At 39.5% G+C, this 20,438-nt stretch overlaps 1 protein-coding gene across 4 annotated transcripts in view; it reads right to left on the reverse strand.

Moving 5' to 3' along the window:
• The window catches only part of GNG2 (G protein subunit gamma 2), a 45,386-nt gene that overhangs the window by 13,921 nt on the left and 11,027 nt on the right, over positions 1–20,438 (reverse strand). For all 4 annotated transcript variants that reach the window (XM_072427900.1, XM_072427899.1, XM_072427898.1 and 1 more), the window contains one exon: positions 735–800. The gene's annotated coding sequence lies outside the window, so the exon portion shown is untranslated. The remainder of the gene's footprint in view (positions 1–734; positions 801–20,438) is intronic.

Here is a 20,438-nt window from a genome sequence, read left to right on the forward strand (position 1 = left end):
AAAAAAAGTAGCAGGGCACGTCTTGAACCCTACAATTGTACATTTTCTGAACTGTCTAAAACACTGCTCACCAGATTTGGAGTAAGTTTGGAAGGAGTCACCATTGTTCTCCTTGCTGGAGTGGAAGCTGTACCTGAAGACTTACAGTTCAATGATCTCCCCGCCCTTTCTTTATTACCTTTGTGGATCTATGCTTTATCCTCCTCCTTTGATCTCTTGAATATCCCTTCACCAGCCATCAGTGATCATAGATCTCTTATGAGGTGGCAAATCCTTGCCTCCAATATGGCAGCATCCACAGAGAGATGCTGTTTAAGCAAAGTCAAAAATGGGGAAATGTCTAGATAGTCTGGAACCTTCTTCCTAATTCGCAAACAAGAAAAAACAAAAGCTTTTTCTACATTAAAAGTCCAATTTAACCAAAACATTTCATAGCTGTAAAGTATCCTGCAGGATTTTCCTGTATTCCTGTTTCATAACTCAAAATGTTTGATTTTCCCTTCACTAAGTAACAGTCACAATAGTTACTAGGACACATGTTATGGTTATATATACCCAAGCTTTGCATTTGATGGTGCCCCCCTCCTAACCATGGTGTGGGCTACGATTGGTAAACATGGACCCAAGGGACGGCAAAAATTTGCAATGAACCAACATAGGCTGAGATAGTTCTCCACAAACACAAGTATAATAAAGAAACAAGACAGTAACAGAATTGCAATTGTCAATTTTACCAAATGGTTATCGGTGCTTCTCTTCCAATCACTAACTTTCAATCTTTTCTTCCTCTATTCTTCTTTCTATGGAGAGAACGAAAAGTAAAATGATTAGTCCAAGGCAATAGATGGGAGTTTCTACACTGGTAGAATTTATATAATTGTATAGAACTAATTCCCAAGAGGTAGGTTACTGTGTGAAAAAAAACATACTGCATACTTTTGAAGATAGATGTTAAATAAATCTACTTTATTAAAAAAGTAGAGGTCTAAAAAAAGTAAAGGTCTACTTTATTAAAAAAAAAACTTGTTGAATGGAACAGATAGAGTGAAAACCTAATAGCTTATCAAGAAAAATTAGATTTTTGGACCACAGTGTGAAAATGGTATGATAATACAAAGGCACATTAATGCCCTCTTTTACAAAAAGCTTTCATATTTGATCCAATCTACCCTTTGTTGGTCCACCAATGCAATCATTTTCAAATGATTTTGGTTCAAACTAAGATGAAAGCAACTGTTGGCATAAGTTGGACATTTCTAATAGTTTTTAGGCAGGCTGAACACAACGTAAAAGTCAAGATTCAATGATTATCAAATTAGCTGCCTATAGAGGTAGGAAGGAAAGTTGGATTTTGGAGACTGTGATGAAATAATAAATGTGTAACCACTGGAGCCCTTGTGATTGGAGCAGGGCTTCCAACAAACCACCAACTTATTTTCCCTATCCAAGCTCTGACACAGTTTGGATCAGGGGTGTCAAACTCTGGCCCAGGTGCCAAATACGACACGCAACATCCTTTTTTTTGGCCCCCAAAAGAAATCCTAAATATGAACTGCATCTGGCCCGCCACTGCATTGAAATAGCGCCGCTACTACAATTCCCGGCATCACTGGCGTCTTGGACTGTTTTATAGACACAGGGAATTGTAGTAGAGTTGCTTAACCTGTGCAAAAAGGTTACCATTGATATTTAACTCAGAAGGCTACATATAGAGAAAGAGACATAGGATTTTTTTCTTAAATAAAATTTCTCTGTTATAGGCTTGTTCCAGATTGAATGTTAAGCAAAACCTCTGTTTCCATATGAAATGGTTTTTATATCTAATGAAACGGAAAAACTTCCACAATTTTTTCAATACATTTCAAGGTTGGCCCGCAACTTTATCTAAGTTTTTAATTTTGGCCCACTGTGTATTTGAGTTTGACACCCCTGGTTTAGATGGAGTGTGGTTTGGTACAGACAGGTGTAAGCTTTTTATAAGTCTCCTCACCTCAAGATAAGTATGCAATGTTACAACTTTCTCAAAAAAGAAGGTAAGCCATGGAAAGAATGGATCCGTGTCAGATATTTAAGAACACAGGCAATAGGATTTACATGACTTTGTTATCATTGAGCCAACATGTCAGTCCAGGATATAGGGGGCAATCCTAGAAAATGCCTGGCCAATAATAGTGGTGACTTTTCAAAGAGAAAAGCACATGATGGCATGGTCAGGGGGTGTCCACACACCAAAGAAAAAATCATGGTAGGCACCATGTGGACAAAAATTTTTATTCAAATTTGTTTTTAAATTTACTTACAATTACCCTAGCATTATTTTCAATTTAATAAGCAAACTATTTTTATGACGCTAAAACCCTACGCAATCATTGTTTAAGTAGTCTGGCTCACCTACTAATGGGAAATTACGAGGACTTATAATGTGCTTACGTCCAACTCTAGTCGTAATTGTGCCGTAGATAGCGAGTGTTTACGATTGCCTAAGAGACCGTATGGCACAGTTAAATACATTAGGGTAAGATGTCGCCCAATAACACCTGTCTACTGTGTATCCATCCACATTAATGTGTGTGCTATAGATCAGTCACGCTCCAATGGACAGAGTTCTATGCAAACCAGTGCCGGCCAAATATTGCTTAGATACGGGTGCCATAAAAAAGACGGTTCATTTGCTGATTTAGAGACTATTAAAATGTTGTTGCTTAAAACAATGATGACATTAAATATTGAATATTAGATCTTAGTGCTTAAATTATTTTAAGCCACAGAGTTTTTGGAGTATTACAAATAATATATACATCTCATACTAGAACATGGTATGGGTAACATGGGGAAGAAAAACACTATTTAGCTCAAAATCTGTAAACAAGTTATATTCCTGCCACACCCCAATTTTATGGACAATAAAAAAAAGGAATGGTTTAGCCAGCAAGTGTTTTTCACAACTATATATCTTTTATACATGCTTTTTGAAATGACAAATGGGGTAATTTAGAGGCTGGATGAAGGTTTAGTGCAAAATAACACTTTCAAAAGGTGATTAATTCATTGTTAAAGAGGTGTAGATATCAACAAAACAAGGGCATTTTGGAAGGCATGAAGACCAACAGTCCCTCCAAATCAGGGACAGATGAGGGGTATGAAGAGGGGCAGTCCCTCCAAATCTGGAACAGTTGGGAGGTATGAAGAGAGGCAGTCTTTTCAATTCAAAAACTGTTGAAAGGTTTGAAGAGGCACAGTCACTCTAAATCAGAAACAGTTGGGAGGTAAGAAGAGGCACAGTTCTTCCAAATTAGGGGCAATTGGAAGGTAGGAAAGAGGGAAAGTCTCTCCAAAACCGGAACAGGTCAGAGGTATAGAGACACTCCTTCCAAATATGGGAATGTTGGGAAGTATGAATAGGGACAGTACTTCCAAATTAGAAACCGTTGGGAGGTACGAAGAGAAAGTTCTTCCAAATCAGGGGCAACTGGAAGGTATGAAGAGGAACAGTCCCTCTAAAACGGGAAGAGTTGCCAAGTACGGTGGGCAGCAAGTTGCAGGTTCTCCCCGTGTCTGCGTGGGTTTCCTCCGGGTACTCCGGTTTCCTCCCACATCCCAAAAACATGCTGTGAGTTTAGATAGCTTCTCCCTAAAAAAAAATGACATGACTATAGTAGGGACATTAGATTGTGAGCTCCTTTGAGGGACAGTTAGTGACATGACTATGGACTTTGTACAGTGCTGCGTAATATGATGGCGCTATATAAATACTGTGTAATAATAATAATAATAATAATAAGGTATTGAGACAGTCGCTCTAAATCAGGGAATTTTGGGAGGTATGAAGAGGGACAGTCCCTCCAAATCAGAAACCGTTGGGAGGTATGAAGAGGGAAAGTTCCTCCAAATAAGGGGCATTTGGAAGATATGAAGAGGGACAGACCCTCCAAAGTGAGGGCAGTTGGGAGTTGTGCGATATCTATACCAGCAACAATTCTCAAAAGGCGAACTGCCATCAAATGCGATCAGTTTGGGTTTACAAACATTAGAATTAAGGAGTGGAGTTTAGTAACTGACGTGGCTCTTTAGGCAAGGAGAAGGTATAAAAAAAAAAAAAAAAAAAAAAAAAAAAAAAAAAAAAAAATAGAAGCCTGAATTCTTCCTTATTTTTTATAACATTTTGAAGCCAAAAGTGCCTGCATGTTCAAACCGATCCAAAAATTCCCCCCCAAAAAATTACCGATTATTTTTATCTTCAATAGTGCTGCCTATGAACACTGCAAACATATCTGCACTATTGTTCTAGCAAAATTCATCTGCTACAAATAAGAGGTTTTTTTTTTGTATTTTGCAGTGAGCCTGTAACAGCAGATTGTAATATCGTACTATGGGAGGACAAGCCAAGTGTGAAACGAGCCCTTTTAGTATATGTTTTAATTGCCAGAGATTCTGCCATGGCAGATGGGCCCTTTTCTAGTATATAGCCTCATTATCCAATTAAATGTATCGAAAGATTTCCTGTGGGAGTGTTTATGCCCCAATGATTATCTAAGATGACTATAAGAGGCTACGGGACCTTCTCTAGGGAATCACATATTCCATTTTCTCTTCTTTAGTCCTTTGAGAGCTTTGGACCAATTCATTTTTAAAACACACACATATATATATATATATATGAACAACAATTTTGAACACATTTTTTGTTGACTTCAATTTTTAAGTTTATTTCCACTAAAATAGGTATGCTGATTCTGAAAGTTAGTTTTCTTCCATCACGTCAGTTTTTTTTTCTACCACTTATATTAATGTGATTACTGTAGCGTGGATTTGTATAGGCTATTCATTTACAAGCAAGACAGTGTGGTCAGAGGTTGTGCGCTGCTCTACGTAGTGAAAAAGCAAAATTTATTTTTTTACTTACATATTTCCTTTCTTTCAGATCATGTCTGGCTCTGCTGGTTCTCGCCGTAGTTGCCTAACAACCCCGATTCATTTTGTTATATCTGTGGAAGTTTCACCATTCCCAGTCAGGGGCGAACATCAGCACATTTGTGGAGCAAGCCTATTTGGTGATTAAGATAAATCTTGGGCCCCTCATAAGGTGTGCAAGGGTGACAAGGGTTTACGGATGTGGACAAAGGGAACACGTGATGCCATTTGGTATACCTATGATTTGGCGAGAGCCAGGAGATCATTTCAGTGAAGTTAATTTTGTATAGTGAAAATTCAGAATTTAACAAGAAAAATAAATGTAACAGAGTATCCTAGTTCACCATCGGCTATACGCCCAGTAGCTCATTCAGATGAAATCCCAGTGCCGGTTTTCGTTACACTACCCTCTCTTGAAGAACATGATTATGAATATGAACTAGGTGACAACAATGATGAAGAGTTTGAAATTGAAGAGGACTCTGTTTGTAAGGGATTTGATCAGCATGAGTTGAGTAATTTGGGACTATCGAAGAAGGCTTCAGAACTCCTACCATCAAGACTGCATGAGAAAAACTTATTTGAAATAGGAACAAAGGTATCGTATTTTCAAACCAGACACATTGCATTTCTGCAGTACTTTAGAACTGACAGTGGCTTTGTGTATTGCCATACCCTATCTGGTTTAATGGAGGAATTGGGAATTCTAATCTATAACCCAACTGAATGGCGACTATTCATCGATAGCTCAAAGCAGAGCTTAAAGTGTGTCCTCCTTCACAATGGCAATATCATTGGGTCAGTCCCAATTGGCCATTCAGTTTCTCTTTGTGAAGAATATGCTTACATAAAGAGTGTCATTGAGTTGTTGCATTATCACCAACACAACTGGGTCATCTGTGTTGACCTTAATGCTTCCTTCTTGGTTACCAACGCGGATACACAAGTGTATGATCTAACTCAACAAAAAATGCATTCCCCAGTGTAATACCAAATGTGTCATATCAAAACAGGGCCTTTTTTCTTTTTTTTTACCTGGAATTTGGTTGTAACGGCAAAGCCCATTGTAAAATGTTCAACTATTGAATACATTTGCATGCAAAGTCAACAGTTCAGTACCTGGACGAATAAATCCCTGCCATGTGCCAATATACAGCAACAGTATCATTTTTCAAATCCCCAGCCTTTTATTAAAGTTTTAAAATTCCAGTAAAGTGACTTTGACTAGGTTGTGATGATATCATTATGTCCACTGCATGCAGGAAAGAGCATTTGCCCAGTCTCTTCCCCCCAGTGATTAGATTGCACATTGTAACTTTATATCAAGTCACAAAGTGGTTCAGGCACCAACCAAGAACAGCATGGGCAGTAAATACCGTTTTGTACCTAGTATTACCCCTTTTGTAAACCCTGCAGTGCTCAAGTAAGGAGCAGTGGAATGAGCCAATTTGCTTATGTGCGGACAAGGAGCAAAGGAAAGGACATGGAAAATGATCATCAAAATGATTGCTTTAGGCAACATCTCTTACTGGTTTTTATCCAGTTTGCATGCAATGCATAATGCATAGTTATCCAATGCATAAAACAAACTCTATTTTTGCTATAGTGTTAAAAACCCATAAGGTTCTGTCCGTTATAAGGAAGCCAAGGTCAAAGCCTGCTTTCTATAAGAGGAGTCAGCAGTGTTGGAGGAGGATACTGCTATGCAGATATTTGGCACATCTATAAGTTGTTGGATCAGCAACCCGAGCACTGGGGAATAACCTCTGGAAAAAGTCAATACCTACTGGATTTCACCAGAATCTTCCTTGTTTGAAAAGAGATATGCAGTAGCTTCCATTAACATCCAGATGCCCTTTCTGTCTGCCATTGAACTCTTTTGAGACAATGCTTGCAGGCACCCCTACCGTACCTTTCTGACTGGTACAGTGCCGACTTTACAGTCTCTATCATCAAGGAGCCCCATGTTTTCCCACTGACTGTGAATATTGCATCCATTGGTCTGGATTCCAATTGGCTCATGACTCCCTGTCCCCTGTGTAGTCCACTGCCCCAGTTAAGAATGGCTAACACCCAGAGCAGGGGCAAGAGGTGGGGTGACATCAGCCAGGGAATCACATAACTATATTTTGTGAGTGAGTGGTGACATTAGGGAAGACATGGGGTGGAGATAGAGGCAGTCTTGAAGTAAAGCCAAAAGCTTGTCCAAGTGTACCTTTTTCTGTCTTTGAAATGTTGGAAGGTATGTGCTAGTCCTCAGGGAGGTGCAAAGTGTGCCACTGCATACGGGCGTTTCTGCACAGGGCCCACTGTTGGCTACATTCTGCACTGCTAAACCTTAAGTTTTACTAAAACCAAAGCTTAATTGTGTTCTTAGGACATGGGTTGTCACACTTACCTCTTCCTCACTAAAGCACAGGCGCCTCTCCTGCACATGTGGGCAGTTCTGACTATGGGCGTGCCTGCGCTCCCAAGTTTTATCAGTTTCGCCAATCCCGCCGGTCAATCAGGAAATAGCCTTTTAATCATCCCTGGCTATTTATCTAGCCCAGACATAGCATTCAGCCTTCGTGCTATGTGTCTCCACTAGTGCGGAGCCCCTAGCTTCTGAGCTAGTTCCTGCTCATCTGTTGCTTGATTCAGTGTTTCTCCTATCCAGCTCCTGTGTTAACCGCTTGTTGCCCAATCGGTTTCCCAGCCTATTCCCTTGTGCTGTTCCAGTGTTCCTCTCTGTGGTTATCCTCATGTCCATTGTGCCTCGTGTTGCTTCCAGTGTCTCCTGTGTTCCCTGTGCCTGCAATGGCCCCTATGACACTGGTGTCTATTTCATGGATCCCTGGTATTTGATCCCTGGCTTGTGACCTGACCTCTCTTGCTTGCAGCCTGCCTCGACCCTGGCCTTCCTTGACAATTCTTCCACCCAACGATTTGGTACTGCGTATCATCCTGCCCATCCTGGTGTGACCACAACTTGGCAGTAACCAGCAGCGCAACATCCTCACCACTAGAGGCTCTGGAGAGGACCCAGGTACTGCTTAGACTCTGTGCCTTGGCCCTTCCCAGGGTTCACACCACTCCAGTGCCCCTAGAGGTCCCATCTCCCCAAGTATGACGTGGGGTAACAAATTCCAGGTGGGGTTTAAAATTTTATCAATTATATTAAAGAGAAAACATTTGGGTCAATGTCCTACTGTAAAACCTTAAATTCAGCAATGGCAGCTTTGATATTGACACAAAGTAAATCACAAATTATGCAATATTAACCAAATATGGCAGACAAGCGGAATACAATCATGTTTACAAAGTGCTATTGCGTATTAGCACCTTGCAAAACTTACCGAAAGCCTATAGCTTATTGTATGGCCCGCAACACAAGCCAGGATGGCACACATATTGAACAAGGAGATGCCAGGATTGTTACTTTATGTATTAGGTATATTACTAAAATTAGATAAACCAGGGCACTGCAAATCAGGGCATTTGGAAAAATGTATTCACCCTGAGTCTATTACACACAGATCCATTGCCAGTTTTGCATTCACCCAGCAGGTCTATTCACTTTACCAATTGCATGGTTATCTATTCCATTACACATCGAACATACATAGAATATTCTGTCCTTCTGATCATTGGGTGGTAGAGTAAACCAAAGGACCATGCTAAAAAATGGGAGCTTCTGGACTAATTTGCTTCATCACTACTACAATAATGACCGACAATTTTGATCAGATTTCCGAGCAATTAATTAGGAAGCCAGAAGCCTCTAGAAGCATGGCGGTCATGGCTAATGGAAGCCTTCTAAAACTTAAATGACTTTTCTCAGGCAAAAAATTATAAAAAAGTAATTATTCAGTGGAGGCAGCAAAAGGATTTAGCTAGTATGACTTCTGACAACCAGCAAAGACACTTTTTCAGAACATGAAGACAGTTAGTGGCAGCGCTTGGTTTCATAACTAAATGTCCTCTCAGATGGGGAGTTGAAGAGGCTATTTTGGACAAAAACACCATAGTAAATGTTCTTAAGCTATGTTCAGACCCATGGCAGAACCTGGCAGGTCCATGCGGATCCTTGCAGCTGGCATCACCCCCTTGGTTCTTAAAGAATTGGCATTTGCACATTTTACAGCAGGCAGCACTGAACTACTCACCGTTACCCCATTCAATCTCTATGGGCAGAGATGGGTGAATCACTCATTGCCCCCCCATTCATTCTCTATGGGCTGCAATGGGTGAATCACTCATTGCCACCCTATTCATTCTCTATGGGCTTGCACTTGAAGATTCTTGTGAGAGGCTAATATCAGGTCAAATTGGCACACTTTAAAAGATATGTAATTATGCAAAAAATATTTAATAGATTTTAATTATTTCTGTCTTTTATATATACAATAAACTCCAACAGAAACTAAATTGCATGGCATAAGGGGGTTCTCCAATATAAGAGGGCAGTCCAACAAGCCATCAGGGGAAATCTTATTAGCTGCTATGAGAAATGGTAGCAGCAGGTTATTGAATATGTCTGCCCACTACCCACAATGCCCAAATCTGGACCTTGGTTGGCATCTGCAAGTTTTCTAGAGGCCACAAATCCCGACCCCCCACCTATTCCTCTCTGCAGATGTCCATTTACATATTGCTAAATAGTTAAATATATGCAATGTTAAATTATATCATATATTTAGCTTGGATTATTCAGAAATGCAAATGGGGCACAACGGAAACGCAAAATAACATCTGCGCTGCCAGTTAATGAGTCACAGCAATCAGCTCTCAATTATTGTTGTTCCTCTACTGATAAGACTGGTCATATAAAAAGGGAAAAAAACACGAGCATGCCGTACATCATTCTTAAAGGGGTTGTATCATCTATTTAGTGTTTTGTAACGGAGATCAAGCTGAAGTCAATAATACAACCAACAAGCAATGAAAACTTCCTTTCTACATCAATCCGTATATATCCATAGGGCTACTGTGTTCTATCATCGTATAATAAACTCTGCTTGGTGCTTTGTAGTGCTACACAATGGTTGTGCTTTATGATTCTTGTAGTTTGCCAACACCCCATATAACAATGTACCCCCTGTATGAGCCCATTGTTGGATGGATGGAGATGGGAAAAAAAAAAAAAATACTGTTGTCACCAAAACAGAAGAGCACAATGAGGATAACTGGTAAAGGTGAGATTTTTTCTACTTTCTTCTGGACCTGTCTATGGAACAGGATGTGTAGACAACACAACCCACTGGGGATGGAGACATTGGGGACGCCTCAATTTTTGTCTATGTGACCATTGCCACCCCAGACAGAAAGAGGTAGAAAGCCAAATGTTTTCACTAAAACAGAAGATAGAAATCTCCCAAAGTTATCTTCTTCTGGACCTGTCCATGGAACAGAAATGTAGAGAACCCATATTATTGGGGACAGAGACATTGTTGGCAGACATTATTGGGGACCCCTCATTATTTGTCTTTGTGATCATTGTCACTATAGAAAGAGATGGAAAGCCAAACTTTTACAGTTGTAAAACATTAACAATGAGGATAACTGTGAGATGTCCTCCAACCTGGGGAGATTTCTATACTAATCCGGACCCCTCTATGCGAAAGTAAGTGAAGAGAAACCAACCCACTAAGGGCAGAGACATGGTAAAGGTTCTAGAACTTTCTTTTATATTGAGAAACATATAAAACTTTGGCTTCAGTCCTACTGAAAGCAAATCTAAACCCAAGAAAAAGAAGGTGAAATATTACCTACCCATCCTTACATGCTAGATCAAACTTTATTACCTCCACACAATACTCTTCAAGAGAGAAGGAGTTCTGTAGACCTTAGAGACTGGACTTATCAGAAAAAACAAAACACTTTCCCAATTGCATATTTAACAGAACACAAAAGGGAGCAAACATGAGAAGCTCATTGGTAGGGTTTACATACACTTTAAAGTTTTTCTCCAGGCTTTTTTTTAAACATTCTTCCTTTACTCTGCCACATAATACTTCATTAGGTACCATAGGAAAGCATGGAGTGGCATAGGTACCCTGGTGTAGTCAGATGACACCCCAACAACCAAATGCACTCCAATGTCTATGGCCAGCTTGGAACTAATCCGATTCCTTTAATCCAACTACTGAATTATAGACTTACATTAGTAAGCAGAGAAAAGCATAAAGCAGCAGCTGCATATATATATATATATATATATATATATATATATATATATATATTTTGTCTATATTTACAATTACTAAACAAGTTATTGGAAGCCATCCAATATTTTTCATGAAAAAACACTTGGTAATCCTACCATGAATGTCCTTGCTTAAGCCCTTCATGGTGACAATGCTTTGTATTCCAGATGTGTTCTTTCCCATTGAATTAGCTTCTGATGGAGATCAAAAGTGGTCACCTTAACACGTTTACACCAGCATGGTCCACTATTATTACCATCAGTAAACCTGCCCTGAGAAATGCTAGGCAGCTTTTGCTGGAGTAAATGTAGACAAAACCCATAAAGCAGGAGATTACAAAGGTAAAAAAATGCCAATTTATGATACATAGGGTATATTTCTACTTTAATCACAACCACTATATTTAGCTTTACAGAAGAGGTCACCAGGGAAGATCTAACAAGCCTGCATGACTTGCTGTTGGAAAAGAATCATCAGGACACATCATAAAACTCTAGAGAAGGCCAATTTGGATTTGAGAAGGTGTTAATTACATTGGAAGGTTGTGATTTTGGTCTCTAGGTAGAAGAAAGGCTCTCCAGTCCTTGGGTTGAGCTAGCCTAGTTAATTAGGAAACTGGTGTTGTCTTTTCCCTAACTATCTGCCAATTATGTGCAACCACACACAGTGGAAAAAATTTAAATTTGCAATCACTTTAAAATATATTAGACTTTTCCATTCAGTTCTAATCCATGATGCACTTGATCATGCAAGCGTAGTAAAGTTGACTGCAGTCAGTGTGAAATCTGAACTTCTGCATGGACTTATACTACCAATGCAAAACCAGCTTGTCTACATCAAGAGTCACCAAAAGCAAAACCTAAAGGCTCCATCTCAAAAACTTTTTTGGATTTTGGATAGGGAGAGGAAGATATGTTTTTTTCTCTGTGATCCCATTGGGGAGTTCATCAGCCCTGATGAAAATGTTAGGGTTTGAACTTTATTATTCATAGATAAAAACCTTATTATTGCTCCCTTTATTTGCATGAAAGATTGTTAATCACTTCCTCACTTTTTGTACAGTAAAAAAGGAAAATCTTTTACAGAGACTTCACACAGCAAAACAACCCAATAGATATTCAAAACTCTCCCCAATCTGTCCAAAAACGAGAACTGTTTGGCTCGAGCTCCAGTTCAATCATTAGGTTTGAATTAAGCAGAAGTGGACCATCGGGGGAACATTGGAAGTAGTCCCAGTTTATCTGACCACATGGTTGCAACAACCCTGGTTGGTGTTCTCATGAAAACGTCAGGAAGGCCAGTTGTTTTAGGAAGTGATTGTGCAGCCTGGAGTAACTGAAATGGAATCTTTCTGATTTTGACAGGGAAGCAAGAACTTAACTCCTCCTATCCTTCTAACAAATAAGGAATATTCAAGTCTTGAACACTTTTAAATCTGATCTCCCATGAGTCTTGCATTGTTGTACAGGCCCAGTCTTGAACTAAAATTGCTTTCTCAATCAATACACTACTCTCAATGTGCAACAGAAGCTGCAGCAAGTCCGATATAGATCGTCTTATTTCTGGGCTGGAGGTCACTCAGCATTATCTGGTCCCTGCCCAACTTATTCTAGCTCACCCCTTTAATTCATTTGACTTCAGTTTGTTCAATCAAGAAGTCCTAGCGTCACATGCAAACTTTACCTAGGACAGTCTTCATACAAAATAGAATATATGTACCTAAAATTCTTTTCTATTAAGTTCATTAAGACAAAGTTGCTGATAGAAAATCAACCATATACAAGTGGGTTAAGCAGCCAATTGTAGACAGTGGATCATTTACCAGCTGGTTAATAATATTATTATTATTATTATTATTATTATTAATAATAATAATAAACAGGATATTATATAGCGCTAACATATTACGCAGCGCTGATTTGAATGGATGGAAATAATTTTACAATATTCATGGCACTTCAGCAAACTAAATATCATTTCATTACAGTTCCATCTTCCTTGTTGTAGGATATAAGTGCTGAAAACATTCTGACTGTTAGCTATTCATTTCCTGCTTGTTGTTTTGTAGTTTTTCTTTTTACAGGTTCACTTTAATGGTGTCCTGTGAAAATCAATAGTAGAGTTGAAACCCTTTGCAAACATTAGTAAATGAAATGCAAGTTTACCAATGGCAAACAGAAGCAGAATTGTATTTGTGTTTTTAGCAATTTCCCCAATCCAAACACTCTGAATCATTTGGGTATGAATGTCTGTTGTGTCTTATATAATGACAGTCTGGGCCCGACACACAGAATATAAAGTTTACTTTCATGGAATGGGTATTAAAGGGTCAATCCACTCAGGACCAAAATTTGGTGATGGATGGATGCTGACAAGTTAACTCAAACCAAGGCATCCTACATATGCAAGAATGGGTAGACTGTCGGGATTTGTATATTTTTATTACATGTACTTTATTTAGATTTCCTGATAGAGGTCAGCTTGGTGCAAATAAACTTAAAACAGGTCACTGGTCTGGAAACCGTTAAAAACAAACACAAGGGAATGAATGAGGGAAACAAGGGAGTGTTCACCCCAGCCCTTTTTAGCTGGGTGCACCGCCCTGCACTTTTTAGCCGTTTTGGGTGGTTACTGAAGAGTTGGGTCACAATACAGGGGCCACCACCCACCTACAGCTTATTCCCACCCAGCTCAAAAGAATTTCTGGGGAAAATACTGACCTGGTTTCGCGAATGTTTCCCAAAAACATGCAGTTGGAATAATTAACTTCCCCCCCAAATTGACCTGTAGTAATGACATATGACTATGGTAGGGACATTAGATTGTGAGCTCCGTAGAGGGACAGATAGTGACACAACTATGGACTTTGTACAGCGCTGCGTAATAAGTATAATAATCATAATAGAACGTAATGCTCTTTATGGTAAGTACATCTGAATTGTCCTATGTGATCATCTCTCTATTTCCTGGATTCTTAAAATATTATATCAATCTGTTAATCATTAGAGTCATGCAGTTGGCTCTACCAAGTGGTGTTGGCCCCAGAAATATGCAGGATTCACCAATGGGAGTTAATCGGGCACAGTTCAAGGCACCCCTAGTAACCTCTGGAAGAACCCTGGTTGGGAGTGGCTGGATTGAACATTCAAACAAAACAGGGAATTGAATATTATAGGAAAACTTTAGATCTTTGCTCAATCAATTTTGACCAAAAAAAAAAAAAAATCTATTGACCGTATAAGCTCATTCTGTTTTTGGTCAATCAATGACCAAGTAGCGTGTGATCAGCTAAATTTGAGTTCCTGCACCTCTTGCATTTCTTTATGTCTTGGAGATACCACACATTATCAGTATAAAGCTGCATACACACGTGCAATATTAGTCATTGGAAAAGATTTTTCACGATCCTTGCATGAACGTGCAGTGCACCGGTCTGCTCTATGGAGAGGGGAGGGGGAGAACGACGGAGCGGCACCCTGCTGTGCGCTCTTCCCCTTCCCTTGCATTAGGATCATTAGTCGTCCATGGATCCGTCAGGACAGTCGTTCAGACAATGGACAACTGGCGCTGTACCCACGCCAGATTCTCGCCCGATATCGGCCCTGAGCTGATTATCGGGCGAGAACCGTTGGACGTGTGTATGTAGCTTTAGTCTATGCAATTGATAAAGGAGCTGCTTTCACAGCTCCTTTATCAATTGCCACTTTGTTCTATCTCCCAGGGCCTAGAGTAATCTTCAGATATAGCACTGCTTTTGAGCACAGTACAAAGTTATAGCAATCCAACTTTCAACCAATCAGACGCTAAGTCTGTTCAAAATCTGGGTGTGCATCATAGTAAAATGATCAATATTCCCTGATGCATTTTTGATTATTTTGATCATTGATCATTTACTGGGTGGAGCACAAATAACTAGTAATATATGCCTATCATTAGAAATGGGTGCAAAAGTGAAGAACACTATCTACATTATTCTTTCTCAAGCAGGGTATCGCCCGGGGTTGCTTAAACAGTGAGGGATTTGTACCTCCCAGGCACCAATGATGTTTTTGGCTATCAGTAAGGGTGAAATTCTTCCCAATAGCCAGCAATGTAAGAGACAATCTTCCTACTGACAATCATGATAATATATTGTGATCTATGGATATACTAATTATAGCTGGGAGTCCCTGAAGACCTGGAACCTATTTCATGGATTCCCCCATGGTAAAATCACGGAGAAAGACTGATCCATAGTAAGTATTGAAATAAGAAGGCCAGAATGATGGCAACCGACATTTCCAAATGCTCAGCAATGGCAGTCTCTACGTATCTCCAAATGCAGGTTTCAGACTGTTCTGGATTTATAAAACCAATGTCATTGGAAACTGAAAGAAATGTCTTATTAGGCGGATGGGACAGAAACCATATTGGCTGCTGCAATTGGCGAGGGATCTCATCTAAGGTCACCTATAGCAAAGAGTGAGCATCCGCTGCACTGCACCACCCAGAATTAAAAGTGCTGTTGTTAAAACAAATTTAAATCACTTAAAATGCCCATCTTGAGACACTGGGTCTGATGTAATAAAGCTCTCCAAGGCTGGACTTTCATCAGTGAAGCTGGGTGATCCAGCAAGCTTGGAATAGATTTCATCAAAGCCATTTGCTAGCAAATGTTTTGAATCCTGGACCAGATCCATTCCAGGTTTGCTGGATCACCCAGCTTCACTGATGAAAGTGTATCCTATCCAGCCTTGGAAACCTTTATTGAATCAGGCCAATTAATGTTAGCAAAGCAGAATTTTAAAAAAATGATCCATCTGATGGACATTTGGGATTTATAATGTTGCAGTGCATTTTCCTATATGATAGTATGATGCATTCCACATTATATTATTATTATAAATGGCGTTTTTAGCTCCTCATCTGCTGCTGGAATGAATAATGTTTTGGCATTCATTTATAGCAAATACTGAACCGTCCTGCAAGCACACAGCTCTCTATGTCATTCCTATCACTCTATGCTGTATAGATTCTCTGTGCCAGGCTTGGAGAAAAACAACATTTGGTGTTCCAGTCCCATATTTCCAGCCAATATTCTTATTAATTAGAGGGATGGATTTAATTGTTAAAACTAAACTGCAGGCAAGCAGCTCAGAACATAGGAGTATATGGGAATGTGTTATCTGCCACAAATGTGTTATTCTAGTCTTGTGATGGTGGCACCCTTAGGACTGCCTTATGCAGACGAGATTGTAATTTTGCCAAAACAAGCCAAATCCCCTTAAAACTCAGCCCCTAATTCTTAAACTGACCATTGCCTTCTCTACCCATCCTCATCATGAAATGCCAGGGTGCAGTGCTTTGGCTAGAGTGGGCAATCACCAGGTGAGAACAATGCCAACAGACACCACCCGGCTCACAGGTTGCACAAGGGTAGGAGCGCAGGGAAGAGAAGTGGGGCTAAGTGGGGGTAAATCCTGCTACCTGTAAAGTTTTGACACAGATTAGCCCTTCTTACAAGTTCCATTGTTCTGCACTTGTAAAACCAAATCAAAGAGAGAAGAGGAAGCAATCAAGAAGAAAAAGCCACCTCACCTCCTGTTACCATGTTCTCCAGCATTGGTACTTTGATACATCAGAATAGGAGCAAATGTTACAGAGGTGCTGTGGATTCCATGTTCATTTGCAAATATATTCAAATAAGACTTCTGCTTTCATTTACATTCTAATCATTTATTTTCTGCCTTTGAACTGTCTGATTAATTTTTGCATCTCTGATCTAGAGTATCCAGTATGTGGGTATGTTGACAGTATAATATTTGTAAAATGTAAATGACCTTATATACTGACAAAGGAAAGAGAAGAGTGACAGAGAGATGAGCTAATCAGTCTTCTGCATCCACTTTCATTGTCCAATCACAAGCTAGGAGAGGGACAAGACTACTAAGTGCAATTGAGCTGCAGCTGAGAAAAATCTAGTCTGCTGCCCTACCAGATCGAGCTGTATTGTGTGGTATTGCTGTATAAATTTCAGACATATGCTGACAACTATGTAACCAGTGGCTTAGCCTAACAGCCAAATGGTTGTCATTATCAGACATATTCATATTTTGCATGTTATATGATTATATATTGATTATGCAAATCCCTATTAACCTGAACAATGGCAACCTGCAACCTTCAAGTTTTGAAATTCCCATCACCCCTAATGCACCATCCTCAAAGTTAAGGCGTCTCAGTCTGCATTGGGTGAAGGAAGATAAGGAAGAATAAAAGATGCTCAGATCAAGGCAAGAATAGTTGTAACCTTGCCAGGGGAAATATTGGGTTCTGGGCGAAAATGAAGTGGGGTGCCCAAATGCAGAGCATTCTAATTCCATGCACCCCTGTCATTTTGTCCATTGGGGCCCTGACAAAAGGAGGTGACCCTCGGCATTACTCAAAACTGTGAAACACTAGCAAAGCAAATGACTGGAGACGGGTAGGCATATACATTGCATTTTATAACTTTGTTTAATAAAATTATTTTTATGGGTTCAATTTACAAAACCAATTTTTCCACATTTTTTACAACACTCCCAGTGATTTTGTACAACAGATAGCTTCTTATTTATGTTAATCATATTAAATAATAATCAGAATATAATTAGGATAGGAAACATAATGATCTGTGATATGTTGCTGTAGGCTGAAAGAGCTATAGATTGGTAAACCCTTTTTTGAGCTCAACCCATTATTTTAGGAATATGCCAAGAATGTCTACAAATAGTCAACCATGCTTACTGCCTTTTGGTCAGAGGTCCATCCAAATTACGAATCTGCTAATCTTAATGGAACCCTAACCAATGGTGGAAATAACAAATTAAAAGAGTAAATGTCATCCAAGCATTTCTTAATGTCTATGTGCACCTTATATGTGATGCTGGATCTTGTAACTTTGGCCACGTAAGTCTCCTTTTGCAATTCCTACCAAAATACCATGTGCATAGCAGTCATCATCTGCTGCCATATGGTTATGTGCCCATTGTGTGTTATAGAAGGGGTTGATTTTGGTAGGAATCTCAGGGTTACCAACATACTTCAATTGCAAATTCAGATTCCCCATTGCTTAATCCTCCAATACCCCAGACTTCTAAGAGGTTTTGGCATCCCTCTGAGTCTCCTTTAAGTGAAAACGACTCCCGATGTGAGCAGCCAGCAGATGTTTTATAATAAAAACGGCTTGTTTAAAAAAGAGAATCCGTAAAAGGCAAGCCGAGCTTCTGTAACATAAATACAAGCCGTGGGCTCATTCATCAGAATGAAGACTTTTCACAACCGCAGGCCATATAGATGGTGTTTACAGCAAGAACAACTTCAACTGGTACATTATAAATTGCCTAAATAGGCTTCAGAAATTCCTCATTCTCTGGAATTAAGTTCTATTTAAGAAATTCTGCATAAATCTAACGTTAGTTGTTTTTAATACCTCTTAAAGAAGAGATGCAATCAGAACTAATTTGGATAGAGTTGGCAAATTTTCTGTTGGTATGTTTTAGAGAAGGACCTTTGCTTTGTGCTTGAGGTAGGGGTCTCTTTCAAGAGGTCTGATGTGTCCCCTGAAGTCAAAGCTTGAGCCCTCCAATCAGTAAGGAACGTGAACTTTGTTCATTGCTTGTCGGTGCAAAGAGACCATGGCTTTCACATAGAGGACAGGAGCCCTTCTTGGCAGCATGCTGGCAGGTTTTTCTAGGTAGCTGTGAATAATTTAAATAAAAGTTTTGGTTGGCATGGCCCCTACATTTAGTGAACTTCCTAATCCAGGGCACAACCCCGTCCAGGGGTCACTAGTGCTTCTTCAGGTTTTGGCACAACTGTGGTTTATATATTGTATATAAGCAATTGTCAACCATGGTTTTGTGGAATGGAACCCTGGAATTCCTCTAGAGTCTACTTTGGGTTCCTCAGATTTGGGCACAAGTATGGTTTATATACTAAATATCAGCCATTCCCAAACATGGTTTTGTGGAACATTAGAATTCCTCCAGGGGTTAGTAGGGGTTCCTCAGGTTTTAGCTCATTGATCACCCATTTATTGGTGACCTCTATTGTCTATTATCTCTATTGTGATCAATGCCACATGGCATAACCATGGTTTGGGCAAAAGTGTGGTTTATATACCAAATGTCAGGCATTCTCAACCATGGTTTTGTGGAACCCTAGAATTCTTTCAGGGGTACTTTGGGTTCCTCAGGTTTTGGCACAAGTGTGGTTTATATACTAAATATTAGTCTTTCCCAACCATGGTTTTGTGGTACCTTAGAATTCCTCCAGGGGTTACCATGAGTTCCTCAGGTTTTGGCTCATTGATCACCCATTTATTGGTGACCTCTATTGTCTATTATCTCTATTGTGATCAATGCCACATGGCATAACCAAAATAATGACAATGAAATTGTTTTAACAATCTGTAAGGATAGCGTACAGACCACCACTATAAGGGGGCATTCTCTCCACTGACCAAGTAGGGTGAACTTTCCCATTGACCTCCTATGATTTCATTAAAGATTCACCAAGTTCCTCATGAGTCAAAAAGTTGGGAAAGACTGCTGTACATGATTTGCTTTACCCAGATATGAGCTTTTAATAAGAAGATAGAACTGTACACTTAAAACAGATCTAAAATATCAATGATCACTTTTTCTCCTGTAGCTGATGGGATTTCTCTGTCCCAGTTTGAGTTTCTGGCCCTTTGGAGAGATACAGAAGAAACCAAACTTACACTAATTCAATTAACGACGGGAAGTCCATGGGGATCTCTGTAATAACTTCATTTCAGTGCCTTGAAGTATGAAGTATGTTGTGCTGTACAGATACAAGAATCTGCTCCAAAGCTGCCGGCCGCCCCACTTACCAGGAACAGTCCCAGGTTCTCAAGTTTTATCCTGGTTTCCAGCACTTATTAACTAATCATACCATAAACTTTTTTATAGTTTTCATGCACATTTTCAATTTATAACTAGACCAATCTACTTTTTCGATAAGACAATGAAAAGGTCATGGATGAAGTACAATCATAACATTCAAAGTTCAGTTTTTTAAAGTCACAGCAGTGAATAATTAATTACATGAGTGTTGTCAGGTTACTGTAGGTTGCAGCATTCCCCACAATAATCTTTGTCTCAATCAGATAATTTTAGGCAAACTATAGAAATTGCAAAATCAAATATGTACTAAAGCTGCTCTGTAATCCACTGCAGCAAGAATGTACAAAACACCTCACATGGTCACTTTAATTTCTGGAGCTGGTACTGTGCAAATTCTTGTTTCTCAACGTCCTGCATCTTCCAAATATTAGCATTTTGTGTACTAAAAACC

This window comes from Pyxicephalus adspersus, chromosome 12 (genome assembly GCF_032062135.1).
Source record: "Pyxicephalus adspersus chromosome 12, UCB_Pads_2.0, whole genome shotgun sequence".
NCBI classification, from domain to species: Eukaryota; Metazoa; Chordata; class Amphibia; order Anura; family Pyxicephalidae; genus Pyxicephalus; species Pyxicephalus adspersus.